Source organism: Bubalus bubalis, chromosome 15 (genome assembly GCF_019923935.1).
Source record: "Bubalus bubalis isolate 160015118507 breed Murrah chromosome 15, NDDB_SH_1, whole genome shotgun sequence".
NCBI lineage: Eukaryota > Metazoa > Chordata > Mammalia > Artiodactyla > Bovidae > Bubalus > Bubalus bubalis.
In genome coordinates, this window is record NC_059171.1 from 36,573,234 (window position 1) to 36,597,073 (window position 23,840).

The 23,840-nt window shown below is 40.9% G+C and overlaps 1 long non-coding RNA gene across 8 annotated transcripts in view; it reads left to right on the forward strand.

The window, feature by feature from the left end:
* The window catches only part of LOC102413604, a 347,952-nt gene that overhangs the window by 74,030 nt on the left and 250,082 nt on the right, over positions 1 to 23,840 (forward strand). For 2 of the 8 annotated variants that reach the window (XR_003103454.2, XR_003103459.2), the window contains exon 2: positions 1,088 to 1,161. The exons of the other annotated variants lie outside the window; for them this stretch is intronic. This is a non-coding gene — a long non-coding RNA (uncharacterized LOC102413604). The remainder of the gene's footprint in view (positions 1 to 1,087; positions 1,162 to 23,840) is intronic. 8 annotated transcript variants of the gene reach the window in all.

The following is a 23,840-nucleotide window of genomic DNA, read 5'->3' on the forward strand; positions in this document are numbered from 1 at the left end:
AGTGCACCAGCCCCAAGCATCCAGTATCGTGCATCGAACCTGGACTGGCAACTCATTTCATACATGATATTTTACATGTTTCAATGCCATTCTCCCAAATCTTCCCACCCTCTCCCTCTCCCACAGAGTCCATAAGACTGATCTATACATCAGTGTCTCTTTTGCTGTCTCGTACACAGGGTTATTGTTACCATCTTTCTAAATTCCATATATATGTGTTAGTATACTGTATTGGTGTTTTTCTTTCTGGCTTACTTCACTCTGTATAATAGGCTCCAGTTTCATCCACCTCATTAGAACTGATTCAAATGTATTCTTTTTAATGGCTGAATATTACTCCATTGTGTATATGTACCACAGCTTTCTTATCCATTCATCTGCTGATGGACATCTAGGTTGCTTCCATGTCCTGGCTATTATAAACAGTGCTGCGATGAACATTGGGGTACTCGTGTCTCTTTCCCTTCTGGTTTTCTCAGTGTGTATGCCCAGCAGTGGGATTGCTGGATCATAAGGCATGTCTATTTCCAGTTTTTTAAGGAATCTCCACACTGTTCTCCATAGTGGCTGTACTAGTTTGCATTCCCACCAACAGTGTAAGAGGGTTCCCTTTTCTCCACACCCTCTCCAGCATTTATTACTTGTAGACTTTTGGATCGCAGCCATTCTGACTGGTGTGAAATGGTACCTCATAGTGGTTTTGATTTGCATTTCTCTGATAATGAGTGATGTTGAGCATCTTTTCATGTGTTTGTTAGCCATCTGGATGTCTTCTTTGGAGAAATGTCTATTTAGTTCTTTGGCCCATTTTTTGATTGGGTCATTTATTTTCACTTTTTATAATCTAATTTCCCTAGGAATACAGCGCTTGTTTAAATGTACAGTTGATCCTTGAACAACCTGGGGATTAGGGGTGCCAACCCTCTGAGCTGTGGAAAATTCTCCTATAATTTATTGTAGTAGGCCCTTGTATCAGGATTCCTTCCTACCTACGATTCCTCCATATCAGCGGTTCCGTATCTGCAGATGCAACCAACCCCGGATGAAGTTAGTACTGTACTTACAGGTCTTCTTTACTTATTTACAGTAAATGGATTCATGCAGTTCAAGCCATGTTCAAGGTTCAACTGAACTACCTTTAGGATTTTTTCTGTCTATAAGGTATAGCATTTTTTTCCTTCCAGTTTTTATAAGATAAATTGAATATGGGTGAGTGATGGAGTGTGGTTTATATCACAGTGGCCAATATTGGTTTTAATGGGATCACAATGGGGACCAGTAATCTATAAAATGGTCAAAATAGTGTGCATGCCTTATGACAAATGCATAGGCATTCAAAGTCAGTGGCTGGCTGCTCTGCTGGGTTGGCATTTATTTACCTGTTTACTCTTGTGGGCTTTTTGTTTGTTTGTTTTAATAACTGGGGGTTTGTGAACTGCTGCAGGTGACATTTGCAAATACAGCAAAGTGACCATGAATGTGAATTTTTGGTATCAAGTTGTTTTGGAAATTAGAACCGCTTACTAGCATTGTGACCGCAGCAATGTACTTAAGGTTTCATATTTACCACCTGTAACATGGGAAGCGTAGTACATTGGACCCTTGAATAACATGGGTTTGAACTGCACAGGTGGGTTTTTTTTTTTTTCTCTTTTTCACCAAATAGGTACAACACAGTCTGGAGTTGACTCCAGGAATGTGGAACCCAATATATTGAGGGGTGGCTATCAAGTTATACATGTGTTAATATTTTCAATTGTGTGAATGGTGGACAGTTGGCACCCCACCCTCCACACTGTTCAAAGGCCAGCTGTAATAATACCCAACTAATGGAGTTGTTGTGAGGTTTCAACTGAAGAATTTTTTTTGAAATGCTCAGCACAGCTCGTAAATACATTAAGCATTCTATTGATGCTAAGAGCTATACTAATAATTACTATAGTCTTTTAATAATTAATATTTAATTAATTGAAGAGAATGAGAAACTTTTGTTTTAAAAGTGAAATGAGGTTTTAAAAATTTTATTTACCTTTGTGTGTGTGCTAACTGGTTTGTCATGTCCAACTCTTTGAGACTCTAGGCTCCTCTGTCCATGGGGATTTTCCAGGCAAGAATACTAGAGTGGGTTGCCAGCCCTCCTCCAGGGGATATTCCCCACCCAGGGATCGAACCTGCATCTCTTTTGTCTCCTGCATTGGCAGGCAGTTTCTTTACCACTAGTGCCACTTGGGAAACCCTTTATTAACCTTTACTTGTGGTAAAAAGCACATAACATAAAATTTACCATCTTAACCATTTTTAAGTGTAAAATTCAGTAATGTTGAGTCACATTATTATACAACAGAGCTGCAGAACTTATTCATCTTGAAACACTGAAGCTCCCTATCCATTAAACAAGGCTTAAAAAAAAGCCAAAACTTTTTTTGAAAAATTGCAAAAACTAGTCAAGAGAATTTTCATATATCCCATATCCAATTTCCCCTATTGTTAACATCTAACATTAGTATAGCTTCCCTGGTGGCTCAGTGGTAACAAAAATCCCCTGCCAATGCAGGAGACTCAGATTTGATCCCTGGGTCGGGAAGATCCCCTGGAGAAGGAAATGGCAACCCACTCCAGTATTCTTGCTTTGGAAATCCCATGGACAGAGAAGCCTGGTGGGCTATAGTCCATAGGGTCGCAAAAGAGTTGCACACGACTTAGAGACTAAAAAAAAAATAAGTATGGTACATTTGCTACAAGTAATGATGTTGATACATGGTTATTAAAAGTCCATACTGATTCAAATTTCCCTAGTTTTTTCCTAGTGTTCCTTTTTCTCTTCCAAGATCCCGTCTAGGGTTCAGTATTATATTACATGTCTCTTTAGGTTCCTTTCACCGTGACAACTTCTCGGACTTTTGTTGTTTTTGATTACCATGACAGTTTTGAGGATTTTTGTATTTTATAGAATGCTGTTTATTTGGGAGCTGTCTGGTGTTTTGCTCATGATTAGACTTCAGGTAGAGGACAATCAATATGACATCTCTAGTCAGACACGACTGAGTGACTGAACAGCATCTTTAATATAGATTGTCTGGCTAAGAGAGCATTTGCCAAAATTTTCCTCTATAAAGTCACAAATGTTTTAATTTGTAATTCCTTAATGATAAATGCTGGAGAAGGCAATGGCACCCCACTCCAACACTCTTGCCTGGAAAACCCCATGGATGGAGGAGCCTGGTGGGCTACAGTCCATGGGGTCGCTAAGAGTCGGACACGACTGAGTGACTTCACTTTCACTTTTCACTTTCATGCATTGGAGAGGGAAATGGCAACCCACTCCAGTGTTCTTGCCTGGAGAATCCCAGGGACGGGGGAGCCTGGTGGGCTGCCGTCTATGGGGTCGCACAGAGTCGGACACGACTGAAGCGACTTAGCAGCAGCAGTAGCAGCAATGATAAATGCTGTTGAGAATCTTTCCATATGTTTTATTTTATTGGAGTATAATTGGTTTACAATGTTTTGTTAGTTTCAAAGTGATTCAGAGTGTGTGTGTGTGTGTGTGTGTGTGTATATATATATATATATATGCAAAGTGATTATATATATATATATATATACACACACACATACTGTATATGGGGATGGTGGTTTAGTCCCTAAGTCAAGTCTGACTCTTTAGTGACCCCATGGACTGTAGCCCACCAGGCTCCTCTGTCCATGGGATTTCCCAGGCAAGAATATTGGAGTGGATTGCCACTTCCTTCCAGGGGATCTTCCTGACACAGGGATCGAACCTACATCTCCTATATTGGCAGGTGGATTCTTTAGCACTGAGCCACCTGAGAAGCCCATACTCTATACATATGTGTGTATATGTGTGTGTGTGTGTGTATATAGTCTTTTTATACTCTTTTCTCATATAGGTTTTTCATATGCTGACTTTGTTCCATGTATCATTTTTGGTGAAGAGCCTGTTCAGATCTTTTGTCTGTTTTTTAAATGCTGGTTGCTAGTGTTGAATTGTAAGAATTTTTTTCTATGTTTTGGGTACAAGTCCTTTATCAGATGTGCATTTTCCACATATTTTCTCCAAGACTCTAGCTTGCCTTTTCATTCTTTTAATAGCATCTTACACAGAGCAGAAAGTTTTTATTTTAATAAACTCCGACTTCCCAATTTTTTCTTTCATGAATCATGCTTTTAGTGTTGTATCTGAAAACTCACCAACAAATACAAGTTCATGTAGATTTTCTACTTTGCTCTTTTCTAGAAGAAAATACTTTTGCATTTACTTGTAGGGCTACACTCCATTTTGAGGTAATTTTTGTGAAAGGTATAAGGCCTGTGTATATAGGATTTTTTGTTTGTTTATTTTGTTTGTTGCATGTAAACATCCACTTGTTTTAGCACCACTTCTAAAAAGACTGTCTTTTCTCCATTTCATTGTCTTTGTCCTTTAGCTGTGCTCATGTAGCTCAAAATGCGTTTTCATTTCTCTTATAACTTCTTCTTTGGTCCTTGTGTCATTTGGAAGTGCATTGTTTAACCTTCAAATATTTGGGAAATTTTTCAGCTATATTTCTGTTCCTGGACTTATATTTTAATTCCATTGTGGGATAAGAACAAACTATATGTTTTCTAGTCTTTCAAATGTGTAGAAGTATATTTTATGGCCCACAATGTGATATACCTTGATGAATATGAAAGCTTTTTAAGAAAGATTTTATTTAACTACTTTATTATTTTTTTTTCTCCCAGTAGAAAAATATACTTGTAAAACATTTTTGCTATTGAAAGACTTGTTGGAAATTTTTTTTTAATCTCTTCAAAACCCTCTGGCCTGTGTCTCCTTTCTTCAGTTGAAACAACTGGCTTTGTAATCAAGTGTCAGTGGTGTTAGTAATAACTGTAGTAGAGGAAGCAGCTGCATTTATTAAACATCTTCTGTTTTCTAAGTCCTATGCTTTCCCTATATAATCTTGGTTCTTATAACAACCCTCTAGGATGGATGCCATTAATCCCTTCATGCTGCAGAGATGAGAAAATAAACGTAGGTGCCTAGTTACCTATCCAACAGGGTTCCCTGGTGGCTTAGATGGTAAAGAATCAGCCTGCAATGCGGGAGACCTGGGTTCGATCCTGGGTTCGGAAGATCCCCTGGAGGAGGGCATGGCAACCCTCTCCAGTATTCTTGCCTGGAGAATTCCATGGACAGAGGAGCCTGGTGGGCTACTCCATGGGGTCACAAAGAGTTGGACACGACTGAGCAACTAAGCACAGCATACCTATCAGATAAGTGGCAGAATCAGAATGTGAACCCTGGTCAGTCTGACTCTTGGGAGTACTTGTTCACCTGTTATCCTGGAACTTTCTTTGACATTATCGCTACTTAAAATATTATATTCATGTTTGTAAAGTTCTGTTTCTTTAATATTACCTCTTGAAACTTCCTTTATTAATTTGTTAAATTAAAACTCAGCATTCAAAAAACTAAGATCATGGCATCTGGTCCCATCATTTAATGGCAAATAGATGGGGAATAAGTGGAAACAGCGACAGAGTTTATTTTCTTGGGCTCCAAAATCACTGCAGACAGTGACTGCAGCCACAAAATTAAAAGACGCTTACTCCTTGAAAGAAAAGCCATGACAAACCTAGACAGTGTATTCAGAATCAGAGACATCACTATGCCGACAAAGATCTGTGTAGTCAAGGCTATGGTTTTTCCAGTAGTCATGTACAGATGTGACATCTGGGCCATAAGAAAGGCTGAGTGCTGAAGAATTGATGCTTTCAAATTGTGGTGCTGGAGAAGACTCTTGATGGTCCTTTGGACTGCAAGGAGGTCAAACCAGTCAGTCCTAAAGTAAATCAACCCTGAATGTTCATTGGAAGGACTGATGCTGAAGCTAAAGCTTCCACACTTTGTCCACCTGATGCAAAGAGCTGACTCACTGGAGAAGACCCTCAGAAAAGATGCTCGGAAAGATTGGAGGCAAAAGGAGAAGAGGACGGGCGAGGATGAGATAGTTGGGTGGCATCATTGACACAGTGGACATGAGTTTAAACAAACTCTGGGAGACGGTTGAAGGACAGGGAAGCCTGGTGTGCTAAAGTCCATGGGATTGCAAAGAGTCAAACACACCTTTGCAAATGAATAACAACAAATTATATTTGATCACTTAATACCTGCCAAGCCCTAGAGCAAACCAGACACGGTCCTGCCATAAAGAAGCTTATGGTACAGTAAGGCAAGAGATATTCATCAAAGTTCTCAAAAAATAAATGTGAAATCATGTAATGCTGTAGCAGTGTATAACTGGTTAGACTTGATGTGATGTAAACAGGAAGTGACATGACTTTTTCTGTTTCTGCCTTGAAATATTTTTTGATAGATTTTCTTCCTTATGCAAAGAAAGTATCTTTGGCATGTCCCAGAAGTTTTTAATTTCAATTTTTACAGGGATAGTTTTAGATTTAATAGAATTATTAAAAAAAAAAAAAAAGAAATAATACAGAGAGATCCCATGTACTTTTTTCCCAGTTTCCCCTAATGGAGACATTATATAAAACAATAGTATAACATTACTAATAGGATAATGGCATTGATAAAACCAGCTGATCCTACTTGTAATTCTCCAGGCTTACTTGTGCTCATGTGTATGTGTGTATTTAATTCTTTGAAATTTTATCACATGTTTAGGCTCATGTATCTACCACTAGTGGAGAAGGAAATGGCAACCCTCTCCAGTACTCTTGCCTGGAAAATTCCATGGACAGAGGAGCCTGGTAGGCTACAGTCCTTGGGGTTGCCAAGAGTCGGACACGACTGAGTGACTTCACTTTCTTTCTTTCTGTAGTTCCTTTTGGAGAAGGAAATGGCAACCCACTCCAGTGTTCTTGCCTGGAGAATTCATGGACAGAGGGGCCTGGTGGGCTACAGTCTATGGGGTTGCAAAGAGTCAGACATAACTAAGCAACTAACACACACATACACACACACACACACACACACACACATCTACCACTAGAGTCAGGATAGTGAGAAGTTTTATCACTACAAAGATCCTTTATGAAACTGCTTCATAACAACATCAGCCTTTCTCTGCTTTTCACCCCTATTTCCAACTCCTGAAAAGCACTAATCTCCATTTCTAAAACTTTGTCATTTAAAATGTTATATAAGTGGAAATCTTACAACATGTATGTAATCTTTTGGGACTGACTCTTTTTAATGCAAGATAATTTTCTTGAGATTCTTCCAAGCTGTTCTGTGTAACAATAGTTTCTTTTTAATGACTGAGTAGTGTTCCATGGTATGGATATACCCAGGTTCTGCCAACCATTCATCTATTGAAGGCACGTAGCCTTTTTTTCCAGTTTTTGGATGCGGCAGATGAAACTGGAATAAACATTCATATACTGGTTTTAATGAGAACATAGTTTTCATTTCTCTGGGCTAAAGGCTCAGGAGCATAATGACTGGATTGTATGGTATTACATATTTAGTTTTTGAGAAAACTGCCTTACTGTTTCTACAGTGGCTGTACCATTTTACATTCCTATCAGTACGAATGATCTAATTTTTCTTCATTCTTACCTGTATTTAGTGTTGTCACTCTTCTTTTATTTTAGCCATTCTGATACGTATGTAGTGATAGCTCTTCCTACTCTTAATCTCCATTTTTCTGATCTAAGGATGTTGAATGTGACTAGAGTTTAGAAAGTGATGGTGAGTCCCTGGTGATGGTTCTAAGATTCTACTATACATAGGAGCTGACTGTGGCTCAGATCATGAAATCCTTATTGCCAAATTCAGACTTAAATTGAAGAAAGTGGGGAAAACCACTAGACCATTCAGGTATGACCTAAATCAAATCCCTTATGCTTATACAGTGGAAGTGAGAAATAGATTTAAGGGACTAGATCTGATAGACAGAGTGCCTGATGAACTATGGACGGAGGTTCGTGACATTGTACTGGAGACAGGGATCAAGACCATCCCAAAGAAAACGAAATGCAAAAAATCAAAATGGCTGTCTGAGGAGGCCTTACAAATAGCTGTGACAAAAAAGAGAAGTGAAAAGCAAAGGAGAAAAGGAAAGATAAAGCATCTGAATGCAGAGTTCCAAAGAATAGCAAGGAGAGATAAGAAAGCCTTCCTCAGAGATCAATGCAAAGAAATAGAGGAAAACAGTAGAATGGGAAATACTAGAGATCTCTTCAAGAAAATTAGAGATACCAAGGGAACATATCATGCAAAGATCGGCTCAATAAAGGACAGAAATTGTATGGACCTAACAGAAGCAGAAGATATTAAGAAGAGGTAGCAAGAATACACAGAAGAACTGTACAACAAAGATCTTCACGACCCAGATAATCACGATGGTGTGATCACTCACCTAGAGCCAGACATCCTGGAATGTGAAGTCAAGTGGGCCTTAGGAAGCATCACTATGAACAAAGCTAGTGGAGGTGATAGAATTCCAGTTGAGCTATTTCAAATACTAAAAGATGATGCTGTGAAAGTGCTGCACTCAATATGCCAGCAAATTTGGAAAACTCAGCAGTGGCCACAGGACTGGAAAAGGTCAGTTTTCATTCCAATCCCAAAGAAAGGCATTGTCAAAGAATGCTCAGACTACTGCACAGTTGTACTCATCTCACACGCTAGTAAAGTAATACTCAAAATTCTCCAAGCCAGGCTTTAGCAATATGTGAACCGTGAACTTCCAGATGTTCAAGCAGGTTTTAGAAAAGGCAGAAGAACCAGAGATCAAATTGCCAACATCCGCTGGATCATGGAAAAAGCAAGAGAGTTCCAGAAAAACATCTATTTCTGCTTTATTGACTATGTCAAAGCCTTTGACTGTGTGGATCACAATCAACTGTGGAAAATTCTGAAAGAGATGGAATACCAGACCACCTGACCTGCCTCTTGGGACACCTGTATGCAGATTAGGAAGCAACAGTTAGAACTGGACATGGAACAACAGACTGGTTCCAAATAGGAAAAGGAGTACATCAAGGCTGTATATTGTCACCCTGCTTATTTAACTTATATGCAGAGTACATCATGAGAAACGCTGGACTGGAAGAAGGACAAGCTGGAATCAGGATTGCCGGAGAAATATCAATAACTTCAGATATGCAGATGACACCACCCTTATGGCAGAAAGTGAAGAGGAACTAAAAAGCCTCTTGATGAAAGTGAAAGAGGAGAGTCAAAAAGTTTGCTTAAAGCTCAACATTCAGAAAACTAAGATCATGGCATCCAGTCTCACCACTTCATGGCAAATTGATGGGGAAACAGTGGAAACAGTGTCAGACTTTATTTTGGGGGCTCCAGAATCACTGCAGATGGTGATTGCAGCCATGAAATTAAAAGACGCTTACTCCTTGGAAGGAAAGTTATGACCAACCTAGACAGCATATTAAAAAGCAGAGACATTACTTTGCCAGCCAAGGTCCGTCTAGTCAAAGCTATGGTTTTTCCAGTGGTCATGTATGGATGTGAGAATTGGACTATAAAGAATTGATGCTTTTGAACTGTGGTGTTGGAGAAGACTCTTGAGAGTCCCTTGGACTGCAAGGAGATTCAACCAGTCCATCCTAAAGGAGATCAGTCCTGGGTGTTCATTGGAAGGGCTGATGTTGAAGCTGAAACTCTAAACTGGGCCAAAGAATTGATGCTTTTGAACTGTGGTGTTGGAGAAGACTCTTGAGAGTCCCTTGGACTGCAAGGAGATTCAACCAGTCCATCCTAAAGGAGATCAGTCCTGGGTGTTCATTGGAAGGACTGATGTTGAAGCTGAAACTCTAAACTGGGCCAAAGAATTGATGCTTTTGAACTGTGGTGTTGGAGAAGACTCTTGAGAGTCCCTTGGACTGCAAGGAGATTCAACCAGTCCATCCTAAAGGAGATCAGTCCTGGGTGTTCATTGGAAGGACTGATGTTGAAGCTGAAACTCTAAACTGGGCCACCTGATGTGAAGAGCTCACTCTTTTGAACAGACCCTGGTGCTGGGAAAGATTGAAGGCAGGAGGAGAAGGGGACGACAGAGGATGAGATCATTGGATGGTATCACTGACTCAATGGACATGAGTTTGGGTAGACTCCGGGAGTTGGTGCTGGACAGGGAGGCCTGGCTTGCTGAGGTTCATGGGGTCGCAAAGAGTTGGATACGACTCAGTGACTGGACTGAACTGTACCCCAAAAACGTTAGCCTGCCACCATCTTATAGAAACTGACAGAAGACAAAATGTCTCAGAATCAGAGACAAAAGTTCTATTAGTCCTGACACATTAAACAGCAGGAGCTTCGTGTTGCATCATTCCCCCTGCCCATCACCAGAGTCACAGAGGCAACATGGAGAGGTCCAGTGGGGCTGAACACATGGTGAATTTGTGCCACCATTGAGGAATCCTGAGCTTTGGGAATCTGAGCCTTTTAAAATTAGAAATAGACCTGCTTGGCCTTTGATCTGGAGGGCATGCTTGCGTAGTCAGTCATGTCTGACTCTCTGCAATCCCATGGACTGTAGTCTGCCAGGCTCCTCAGTCCTTAGGATTTTCCAGGCAAGAATACTGGAGTGGGTTGTCATTTCCTTCAGTCTGGAGGTACATGTTGTTTTTATTACACTGGACAATACGTACGCAAACCTACCCTACAAGGAGACATCATCTGTAACTTCCAGGACAATGCCCTATACAATAACCCTTGGAAAGATAGTCTGGAACGGAAGGGTAAGTACCTCTGCTTGCAAGAAATGCAGAAACTTGAGAGGTCTGTAGGGAATTGTCTCCCAACAGGATATGCAGCAAGGAAGTAGAAGAATTAGATGTGGGCTAGACCATGCAGGTCCTGTAAGCTATGGTGGTGTGGTGAGTGTTGGGTGTGTAGTCAATCTAATACCAGATTGCCTACAGCTGTCCTGAACTTCAGCATGCACTTGCTTCTGTGTCTTTACATGTAGCCTTTTCTCTTAGTACATTGTTTCCCCTGCTTGCTTTCCTAAATCCCAGATGATCTCCTGCTGATCCTCTAAGCTAGTTCAAGCCTTCTTCTCTGCCACTCAGCTTATCCATTTCCATGGTTTCTCCTACTTTCTGTATCAGATTAGGTGACCTAATTTGAAGGCATCTTACAAAATCCTACTATGTATTCATCACTTCTGTGTCCCAGTGAATGAGAGGTCCTAACTCACACCCTGGGATACTGGAAGATGAATTTTGTTCTTCACCAGTTCCCACCTGCCAGATGAGGGAGAACCAGCTCCCAGGCTCTAATTTTCTAACTTTCACCTGGTTTTTGAAACCAGAGCAGGTCTCTGGCCTTTATTGTTGCACAAAGTACATCTTTGGGTAGCTTCCCAACAGCTCTTTTCCGTGGACAAGGAGGATGCTCACATGAGAGAATGAGAAGAGTAGCTGGGCAGTTAAAAAAAAAAAGGGGGGGAGATGGCAGGGGAATCATTCAAGGGTCAAGGTCTTAGTGGTTTTTAATCCATAATGTGTACAGATGATAACTCAACCAAAGTGAAGGAAAAACCCAAACAAACCCGATCTCCATCTGTTTACATAGTTATCATCAGAAACAGCCAATATTATGTACTTTATGCCTCTATCAGAGTGTTTTATTTTTCTCTAGTTCCTTCATTTCCTTCTACATCTGTCTTCTTCAGATAGATGCACCTCTGTTCATTTGGCTAAAAATATAAAATTAAGTGGCTGTGTTTGGGCATTGCCTAAATCTGTAAATTTACCCTCATTTTCATCAAGGCCTTGAAAGAAATAGGAAAGTCTAGGAGTATTAAAAGTTATAAATACTCATCCTCGTCAGAGCCTTTTAGGCATATTCCTTCAACCAGGCAACCAATTTTCAGTTCAGGTGACTATATTCATCTCTAAGCCGATTCAAACCAATTTAAGAAGTAGAATTTTATGAAAATTTGTCATAAGCTTCACCAAAGGCCAATTATAAAGCATTTACTTCATTTCCTTCTGTCATTGATTTTCTCATTTGTTGGCAAAAATCTATGACTTCAGTCTAATGTGATATTTTCTTGGTAAGCCCATCTTATCTTTTGCTTATGATCCCATTGTGTTCTAACTGTTTAAAGATTTTTCATTTTATTATATTTGTTTCATTATATTGCTAAGGTAGAGTCTCTGAATTACAATAGCTGGCTCAGCCATTGTCATCTGCTCTGTGGAATGATACCACATCTATCTTCCTCTAATCTCATGGTATGTCTTGAGTGCTTTGTTTAAAGATAATTATAAGCAATTCAATTGATGTTTGCTAATTTTCTTGTTATGCTAGGATGCATATCATCCAGACCAAATGTTTATGTTCACATTTACTCTAAATACGCCCCACCTGCATTTTGCCAATACTTATTTTTCAGTGCTTCCTTTATTCTCATTGTGCAAGTTTATTTTTCTAATTTGACTTGGTAAACAGGAGTTGAAAAATGACTACAATCATTCAGCTAAGTTTAGAGTCATAATAATTTAGTATTCTATCTTTTTGTTAACAGACCTGTCTAATGTAGAGTTTATGTTTCTCCCTCAGTATAATTTGTTTAATGCTTCTTTATCCCATTTTCTTTTTTTTTGCCTCTTAATAGCATTGATTTTAATCTGGATTTTTACTTACATGATCAGTTCTCAACATATCCCCTAACAGAGCAGGCATGTTTCCTCTTTCTTTCACTATCCATCTCTGTGGGACCATAAAGCAACTTATAGGCATTAATTTTTATGACATGGAGATCAAAGTCAACAAAAATTACATAAATGACTGTAATCATTTGCCTTGATAAGAACTTGAGCTTTTAAATCCTGGCAGTTTTAAATTCTGTCTGTAAGTATGAAAAATATTCACTTGGCACAGATTGGGCATTGTAGTAAAACACTGTGCTTTTAATATGGTAAGTAATAGAAATCAGAGAAAAATGAAAGGGAAGAAATCCATCCACATGTAGATAGCATGACTGACACAGTTAGACCCTGTGATCTAAAAGTTAGAAAGTATACTGCATGGTGAGGGCCTTGAGAATTGGTTTTTAATAAAAAATATGTAGTGATTGATACACTCTCAACGTCTAGAATCTGTCTTTGAAAAGAAAAATCTCACCAGTTGTACACATGATCTATTCTCAAAATGAGACTAATAAAGATGGAAGATTGCCCAAGGGGACCATACACACTGCCAGACAAACCAGGTGATCATGGCTAACAGTACAGTTGACCAGAGTCTCTCCTCTGGTGGTTGGACTTGGCCTTCACCCCAGACCATTGCATTTTGGATATGAGAATATTAATATCTGGTCAGAGAGCTGCCAGCAGTTCAGCTGAGCTGTCATATAGAGAGTATAAATGTAGGCGCAGGGACCTTGAACACCCACATTCTTAATTGGGAACCCAGTGAGAATGATCAAACATACTAAAGGAGAGTATCACGTGGTCAAAGAAGTTAAACCGTTTTTGATGCATGTTCCCATCCCCCAAACAAGTAAGATTTGGGGTTTCTGAATCAGTTCAATCAGCTAGGCAGAATCAGGAGTGTATAAACACACACACACACACACATTTATTTTAGGGATTTGGCCATGTACACTGGGGAGAGCTGGTTAAGTATTCTTCTAACGTTGTTGTCGTTGCACCTGCTACTGGAGCTTGAAGTCCAAAGCTAAGGAAATCCTGAAGGGAAGATGGATATAAAGTGGGGTCAAGCAAGATGAAGCTGGGACCCACAAGCATGAGCTGGGGCCCTCCAAGATGGACTGAAGTCCATGTCCACTCTTCTTACCTCTGATCTTGGTGGTGTGAATGCTCTAGAGAGGCCAAGGCCCTTTGTCATAAGGTTAAAACCCCCATCCCTGGTCCATTAGTCAAAGATGCTTCTAATAAAGAGATTGACTCCATTTTTGTTTTAGCTGAGAGCACCCAATCCCCACCACACCCTTTCCGCTCTGCCCCACACCTGGGCAGGCTGATAAGAAAACTTGGATACTCCCTGCTTTGGTTCTTATAGGAAGTTCAAATCATATAAGCCTTAGCCCGTATGTAGAGCCTATCACTCTAGCAGATTTGAAGGATTTGGGGAAAGACGGAGAAGTTGCGGACCCAACCACTGTCTCAGGTCAACAAAATGCTCTGTGACAGTGTGCTTGAGCTACATTGTTAGCCCTGCAGAAGGACTGCACTCCAGGTCTCTCAGGAGAATCTACCTTGTGGTCCAGCCTAACCTGAAACATTCAGAAAAAGGAATGTTGGGAAATGTTGTTCAGCCCAGCCAACTCAACACACTGCAAAGCCACTATGGCTCCTCTTTGATTTCTTTCTTTTTTTCTGATAGCCATAATCATTTGCTAACTGACATACCCTCATACATGATGTACAGTTCTCAGCATCTTCCCTTTTCTCCTTAAATGAAATATTATTAAATCATTTAGCATAAAGTCTTGCACATGCATAACACTTGAAAGTTACCTATTACTATTTGATTATCACAGAAAATGACCTGAATTTATTGTCATTTTTCAGGGCTGACCATTTGCATCAAACTAAAGAAGGCTCTTGACTTCTCTGGCCTTGACAGGCTCTGAGGGAAGGACTCAGAAAGTGTGGAAGGAATCTGCAGCCATTTGGTGTCCTATGGTAGTACTGCCCCAGAGGAAAAGGTTTCTGATTCCTAACGGAAGCAAATTTCCAGTGCAAGAAGTCTGTGGTATCCATGGGATCAGGTATCCACTGGATAAGTGTGGATTAAGTGTGGTTTTCACTGGACCTCTAAATCTGTTGAATTTATTACATTCTCTTTCATCTCTTTCTTTTTTCAGAGTTAAAAGAGGTTTTTGTGTGTGTGTGTGTGTGGGTATAGCTCTGGTACTTGTTTTTCTTAGGTCATTCATTCCTTTTTAATAGTTCTCCCTGCTGCCCTCTACTCTGGTTTTCCTGGTACAAGACTTACTGTGCTTTGATTTTTTTTTTAAAAAAAGGATCCAAGTCTATTAATTTTCTCAAGTACATTTCAAGAGCAAAACTAGAAACTTGGAAAAGGGAAAGTAACATGCAGAGAGTTTAATGAAATACTGGCAGCAAAATAATCCCTTTGTTTAGCTGGTTTGCAATAGCGGGCAGGTTCAGCAATATGGAGAAATACAAGTGTTATTTGTTAGAGGTTCTCTGTGATGCAGGTTGGGTTTTAGGAAAGCAGACTCTGACATGAAGATCAGCATTTAGGGCTTTTCTTAGTGCTTTTGGGGTCAACCTATGAAAGGAAAGAGAAATAAACAGGATTATACAGAGAGAAATGCCAAGTTGACATGTAGTCTCTCTGGAAGCCTGAGCCATCCCTAAGGGGGTTCTGTTCTGAAGATGGCCTAGACCTTCAAAACTGTCCTTACTTGGGGTGAGAGACCTCTCCCTTTATGCATGAATGCTAAGTCATTCAGTTGTGTCTGACTCTGTGACCTAATGCACTGTAGCCTGTCAGGCTCCTCTGTCCATGGGATTCTAGAGGCAAGAATACTGGAGTAGGTTGCCATTTCCTCCTCCAGGGAGTCTTCCAGACCCAAGGATCCAACCTGCATCTCTTATGTCTCCTGCACTGGCAGGTGGATTCTTTACCACTAGTGCCACCTGGGAAGCCCCAAAGTAAAGTGTTAGTCACTCAGTCGTGTCTGAATCTTTGCGACCCCATGGACTGTAGCCTGCCAGGCTCCTCTATCCGTGGGATTCTCCAGGCTAGAATACTGGAGTGGGTTGCCATTCCCTTCTCCAGGGGATCTTCCCAACCCAGGGATCAAACCCAGGGCTATTGCATTGCGGCCAGATTCATTACCATCTGAGCCACCAGGGAAGACCATTTATAGGCCTGTGTTAATCAGTCATTGGATGTGAGTTGTTCTGGGATAGGGAAAAGTTGCCTGACCTTGGGTGAGTGTCTCCCTTCAGGCTAAGGCACCCCTGAGAACACTGGCAGTTGAGACCTGTCTACCAACACCATTCCCAGCACTGGGCACTCAGACCTTGATTCCTGACAAGGAATCTGAATGGTGCCTCACCACATCCAATATACTCTGACAAGAGTGCTTATGGAAGATCAATTTTTAAGAAATGCTTTCTTTCTGTCCTGTTATAGAATATTCTTCACTAACCCAATATCCAGTACCTATACCATTAATAGTTAAGGGAATAAAACCATAATAAAAGGTACCTTTGATTTTTTTTATGAGTCTCATGGTCAATGTCATATTTTTCTTATGTCTTTATCTTATAGTCCTATAGCTGTGTCAGTATGTTATCCTTGAAAATTATTGAAATGACTTTTATAGACTCTGCCTGGAGGGAAAGACCATTTTCTGTTCTCTTAGTTGTACTTCTGATCCCAGTCAGGTTTGGATGAGCTCAGTGGATCTTTAGAGCCTGGATAGAGGAGACAAAAATAGCTGGAATAATCTTCCTTCTGCCCATCCGCCTGCCTCTTGTTCTGATCTCTGTTCTGTACCCTCTAAGGCTGGTCTTTGGGGGCTATATTTCCCTACCACCCTTTCCAGCTTCTTCTCATTGGGCTCGGCCAGTGGGAGACAAGAGGAAGGAAATGAACATGTGAAGGCAGAAAAGGTTAGGGAATTTCTTCCCTGTCACCCCCATGCGTCAGCACACCTCCTGTTCACTAGCTGTATCCTGTGATTGCAACCCAGCCAGGCAATCCCCCGTCTAGATTCAAGTGTGTGCGTGCTCAGTCACTTGAATCATGTCCAGTTCTTTTCAACCTCATGGATTATAGCCTGCCAGGCTCCTCTGTCCATGGGGACTCTCCAGGCAAAATACTGAAGTGGGGAAGTGGGTTGCTGTGCCCTCCTCCAGATCTTCCTGACACAGGGATCAAATCTGCATCCCCTGCATTGCATGTGGATTCTTTACCACTGAGCCACCAGGGAAGTCCCCCTCTAGGTTTGAAGCTGTCTCTAATTCAGCTCTAAACTTGGGACACCATGTACATAGTCAAAGTGACAGTTATTTTCTCCAGTTTTTTTTTTTTTTTTTTTTTTTTTTTTAACCATCACTAGCTTTGTTGCATAGTTCCCAAGAGAACTGCCACCAGAAGCCTGGTCAATTAGATGTCAGTGTCACTCAGGATCAATACAACACCTGTGAGTTTTTATACTCGACCAGATATTTATGTTTTCTAATTAGGATCTGCAGTTGGTTGATGAGAGTGATAAACCCATAGGCAGTGTAGAGAGTTGGCTGTGGGTCCTGAGGCAACAGTTTATCATCATTAGCAGAGTTGAAAAGGCAGCTACCAAGGAAAACTTGGAAGATCTCCTGCAAAATGAGCGAAGACACCTGCCAAGGTCAGGTACTCTGACTTCTCTGCACCTTTTCTCTAGGCTGCCAGCGGCCAATTCTCCCATAGTTTGTTCAGGTTGTACCTCGCCACCCCTCCCACCTGGCAACCTTCTTCACCCCTGTCTCCTGACAACAGCTGTTATTATTTAGTGACAGAGTGAATGATTGAGAAGAACACATATAACAGGGCGTGTTAGGGACTCCTTTCTTCCCTTCTAGCCCCAGACAGAGGTTGCTAAATTTCTGAATTCTCTTGAACTGGAAGAATTAGGAGATACTGATTGATTGAATGAGTAATTGATTGAAGGATAGTTGATTTACAATATTGTGTTTGTTTCAGGTGTACAGCATAGTGATTCATTTTTTTTGCAGATTATATTCCATTGTAGGTTACTATAATATATTGCATATAATTCCCTGTGCTATACAATAAATCCTTGTTGCTTATCTATTTTACGTGTAATAGTACCTGTTACGGAGAAGGCAATGGCACCCCACTCCAGTACTCTTGCCTGGAAAATCCCATGGATGGAGGAGCCTGGTAGGCTGCAGTCCATGGGATCACAAAGAGTCGGACACGACTGAGCGACTTCACTTTCACTTTTCACTTACATGCATTGGAGAAGGAAATGACAACCCACTCCAGTGTTCTTGCCTGGAGAATCCCAGGGATGGGGGAGCCTGGTGGGCTGCTGTCTATGGGGTCGCACAGAGTCGGACACGACTGAAGCGACTTAGCAGCAGAAGCAGTATCTGTTAATCACATTTGCTTGTTGCTGTTCAGTTGCTAAGTTTTGTTTGACTCTTTGCGACCCCAGTGGACTGCAAATGCCTAAAGTGGGCAAATACTGAGTAGTTCTGGGCACAGTTATAGAGGCAAGAGCTACCAAGACTTGGACCCTCTCCCCCTCTACTGACCACACATTCCTAAGATTCTTCTGTCATACCAGGAGGGGAAGGGGGCCAAAATATTTGTTGAAGTTGAATTTCTCTCCAACCAGGTAGATTGAGAGCTTTCCTGTAGCTCAGATTGTAAAGAATCTGTCCGTGATGCAGGAGACCCAGGTTTGATCCCTGAGTCGGGAAGGTCCCCTGAAGAAGGGAATGGCAACCCACTCCAGCATTCTTGCCTGGAGAATCCCAAGGATAGACGAGCCTAGTGGACTACAGTCCATGGGGTCACAAAGAGTCAGACACGACCGAGCGACTGACACTACTACCAGGTAGATTGAGACTTAGAGCAGATATGATCTGATTTAGAAAAATAAACAAGTGTGCTCTAAACATGTATTCTATATGTTCTTCTGTTAATTTTCTCTGTCCTCTCTCAGCCTCGCTCTGTGGTCTGCATGGCCGCATCCACAGGCTGACTTACTCTCTGGCTTTCACTGGGTCCACCCAAGGCCAGATTTAGGGTGAAAGGAGCAAGGTCCCCAGGGCATGGTGATGGCTTTGTGCCTCATCTGGGCCCTTTATTTACCCACGGGAATCAGGATGGAGAGTGAAGTCAGGATGTTTGTTCCCCTGCCCTCACTGCTGGTTTGCTAAGGGCGGATTGAATTCCTCCACGGAGGTGAGTCATTTCTATCTGTCAGTGAAAAGTGTTAGTCTCTCAGTCATATCTGACTCCTTGAAACTCCATGGACTTAGCCCGCCAGGTTCCTCTGACCATAGAATTCTCCAGGCAAGAATACTGGAGTGGGTAGCCATTCCCTTCTCCAGGGGAATCTTCTTGAACCAGGGATTGAATCCAGGTCTCCACACTGCAGACGAATTCTTTTACCATCTGAGCCACCAGGAAAGCCCCAATTCCTCCAGAAAGTTCTTCTGGGATTCCCTAAGCATGATCCTCTTACTCCTTCCAGAGTGTATGTGGGATGGGGTGAGGTCAGGGTGGAGGACCTGGGGTAAGAGCTGGCTCTGTGCTAGAGAGCTCTCTACTGTTTTCTATTATTTTTATTATTTCCTCAGGGGACTCCACTCTTCTGCGTCACAACCCTGTAGTGCCGCATGCTTCCTTTTAGGGGACCGAATCCTGCCTACACCTTTACAAATAGTCCCTTATTAAAGTCACCCATCTGCTTACATAAATGGGCTTCTGTTTCTTGCTGGGACCCAGTGTGATACAGCATGTGACTTGTCTTGATCCCGAGAGCCATGGTCCAAAATTCAACTCCTTTATATTTAGAAAAGTTATGACCAACCTAGACAGATTGTTAAGAAGCAGAGACATCACTTTGCTGACAAAGGGCTGTATAGTCAAAGCTATGGTTTTTCCAATAGTCACATATGGATGTGGAAATTGGACAATAAGAAGGCTTAGCATGCTTTTGAACTATGGTGCTGAAGAATACTCTTGAGGGTCCCTTGGACTGCAAGGAGACCAAACCAGTCAATCCTAATGGAAATCAACCATGAATATTCATTGGAAGGACTGATGATAAAGCTGAAGCTCCAATACTTTGGCCACCTGATGTGAAGAGCCAACTCATTGGAAAAGACCGTGATGTTGGGTAAGACTGAAGGCAGGAGGAGAAGGGGGTGACAGAGGATGAGATGGTTGGATGGCATCACCAACTCAATGGATATGAGTTTGAGCAAATCCAGGAGATGGTGAAGGACAGGGAAGCCTGGCATGCTGCACTTCATGGAGTTGCAAAGAGTCGGACATGACTGAGTGACGGAGCAACAACAAAATGAAATAGTTTCCTTACTATTTGTCTTCCTTACTAGTTTTCTGGTTCCCTTAGTAGGCAGGGCCTCTGAGTTGTCACCCACCTATCTACAGAGCCTAGCAACGTGCTGAACATATATTAGGTGCTCAATAATGCTTGCTGACTGATCTACTATCTTGGCAAAATCTAGGTCACAATTTCTGGATATAAGAAAAAAGTCAAGGGTTATTGGATACCTGTCTGTTTGAATAAAAATCTTGCAATAAAAGAATAGACTGAGAAAGGAGAGGGATATCTGTCTTCTGTCCCTGAGTCTACAATATATCTTGGATTTCCTCGAGCCCTTTAATTTTCCCTCTGTCATTTCTTGTCTATCAACACCCCTGTCTGGTGGATATGGCAAAACTGCTTTCAGTAAGCAAACTTCAGGGGAAAAAAATAAAAAAGCATGATAAGCACAGCACATGCTCATTTCTCCTTAATTGCCTGATCCTCCATCTGTTGGTCTAGGATAATATTGATAAAGGAATTAAAAGACACCACACCATCTCCTGAATCAAATGAGAACAGTCATTCTCAAATTACAGAGCATGACATTTTTATGTTTTGAAACATGAAGAGGAAAGAGCATTTAATTTATTTTAATGTGGTTAATTAGAAGCTAGATTAGATCCTGTAGTTAACTCATAGGTTCTTGACTTTTAAGACCAGACATTGTGTAGCATCTCATTTGCACAGTGGTAGCTGCTGCTGTTAATATTGGCTTGTGTCTAATTAACGGGGATGCTTACCTGGAATCCCAAATACAGAATCTATAAGCTAAAAGTGAGAACTAATGTGATTTTAAGGAGAGAATTACTCTTAAGTAAGAGCCAGCTGTGTGTTGCCTCAAACTAAGCACAACTTTGATGCTTGAATATGTCAACTCGTTTTTATGTGTGGGAGAAAGGTACTTTAAAGCCTAGCTACTTTCTCATGGTGAGACTAGATACAGTGATGGAAAATTTCAAACATGATAAAATCAACACTGTGGTCAGCACTTGAGGTAATTTCTATGGTGCCTGGGGAAATGGAAAAGCTACTTTCAGTCTGATCTTAGAGCTAAGACAAGATGATGTTTTCAGTTGGGCTTGGATGGGTTCTCAAGTGGAAATTCTTGCTTCTCCAGGGAGGAGATTCACTGAATCACTGAACCTGATTTGGAGTTGATAATAAGCTATAACAAACAATTGCAAATTTCATTATCGTTTACATTGCATGATCGGGAATGAGATTGGGCAAAGAAAATACTTAAGTGGCTTAGACTTTGGAGACTCTTGAAGACTTCAGTACTGGAAGACCAGGGTAGTGAGATGTGAAGTTCGGTTTTCTTTTTAAGTGATTTTGCAAGGTCTTAAAAAATACTTCAGCCACTTGCTTGGTAGACATTTGATCTTAAATTGGCACCCAGCCACAGCTGTGTTTACCAGATGCAGGTTTCATTTGAAGCTCAAATATTGGGAGAGAGTTTTCAGAAGGTCATCAGGTCTCCCGAAGGTCTGAGGTCTAAGTTTTCTCCCTAATTATATTTCACCCCCTCTATCCTTCCACTCTCTACCATTGCCCTTAATCTTATTCTGGAATTATTTGTTTTCCTCTGATTGAAATCATAAGTAGTATCATTAAATTGAGTCCAGACAGATCATGAAGTGAATATATAATATATTTTAGTTCACCTTGACTATCCTCCAAGTATGTTCAGATGATTGTTCTAGATTATTTGAAGGCATTTGATGGTATTTTGATTATTGCCTAATATTATTGTATGCTTTAAAAATGCACTGAAATATGTCCATCTTTAATTAGCTCATCTCTAATTCTTTATTTTTTTAAAAGAAACTATTTAACATGCTCTTCATTTCAAGCCCAATCATGTGAAGTTCTTTGTGATTCACCTTTTGCAGATAGGAAAAAAATGAAATTTTTAAGGTGGATCTGTAGCCCATCCATAATAGGATAGGAAATACTTAAAGGATTTAAGTGTGAAAAGCCTTTTCAGCTGAGCAGTAGAAAATCTGAATGCAAGCATCAGTATTTGTGCTTTAAATATGGCAGGTTGTGGCCTTCCCTAGTAGCTCAGCTGATAAAGAATCCATCTGCAGTGCAGGAGACCCCAGTTCGCTTCCTGGAGTTGGGAAGATCCCCTGGAGAAGGGATAGGCTGTCCACTCCAGTATTCATGGGCTTCCCTGGTGGCTCAGACTTTGAAGAATCTGCCCGCAATGTAGGAGACCTGGGTTTGATCCCTGGGTTGTGAAGATGCCCTGGAGGAGGGCATGGCAACCCACTTCAGAATTCTTGCCAGGAGAATCTCCAGGGACAGAGAAGCCTGGCAGGCTCTAGTCCAAGGGGCTGGACATGACTGGGCGACTAAGTACAGCACATGGGGGGATGTGTGGGTTATATGACTCTGAGATCCGGGGAAAGTTTAAAAAGATAAACAGTACAAGATAACTAATGAGAACCTACTGTACAGCCCAGGGCCCTGTACTTAGTGCTCTGTGGTGACCTAAACAGGAAGGAAATCCATAAAAGAGGGGATATATGTAAATATATAGCTGATTCACTTTGCTATACAGCAGAAACTAGCACAGTATTATAAAGGAACTGTACTCCAATAAAAATTAATTTAAAAAAAAGCTTATATAGGAAGCCCATCTGTGAAACAAGTATCCGTGTATTACACTTTGCCTAGAAGTTCTTCATTTTTGTTAAAAAACATGGAATCGAAATCAGTTGCCCCTCTCAGTGTGTTCACAGAAGACACTAGAATGTCAGGGATGTCTTAAGGTGAAGATAGACTGATGTTGTCTCTGAGTTCCAAGAGTCATAGCACAGAGAATTTTTTTTTTAATAATTTTATATATTTAGTTTTTTTTTTTTTTTTCCCTTGGCTGTGCTGGGTTTTCCTTGCTGTGCACGGGCTTTCTCTAGTTGCAACAAGCAGGAGCTGCCCTTTGTTGTGGTGCGAGGGCCGCTCACTGCAGCGGCTTCTTTTGTTGTGGGGCTTAGGCTCTAGGGCATAGGCTCAGTAGTTGTGATTTTATTTACAATATTTCATGATGGACATTTAAATTCTTATGTAGCAAATTCTCCTAAAATGTTCCTTTGTGCTCTCTGCTGTTATGCTTCTAATCTTTTCTCTACCATTATCTGCTACCTAAGCTATTTTCTCTGGGTCTTCTTATATGACACTCTTTAACTTGGATTTTATTTTGATATATGTGTGAGATGAGTGTCTAACTTGACATATTTTCCTCCAAATAACCCATATTTTTACCTCTAACCCCTTACCACCTCTGCCCCAGGAACTAGATCACAGGATAGATGATTCATTAAAAATGAAGAAGTAATTTAAAAAGATCGCCTCACTTAAGGCCCATCCTGTTAGAGAAGGGATGCCCACCTTGCTTTTGTCATTCAGAGATTCACTGAATATAGCATTGAGTTTTCTAAAGAGAAAGCTTTTCAGGCTGTCCCCAAGCCCTCATTAATTCTAGACCAAAAATAGTGGAACTTGATTCCTTTGTGCTGCTGAAAGTTATTTTCCTGGTATAAGATGTGATTTTTTTCTTTTGTTTTAATTCCCATCATCACCCATGATGCTTTTTTCAAAAGAGGGGCTAAAATTGACTTCCAGCTTCTGCTTTGCCCTGGAATAGAAGCCATGCTTTTATGATAAATTGCACACACAAGAAAGGCAGCAGGACTTGCTTGTACTGAAATGAGAGTTGCTTCTGGCTCTGTTTAAATGACTTTGTTCCACATTTCTTTC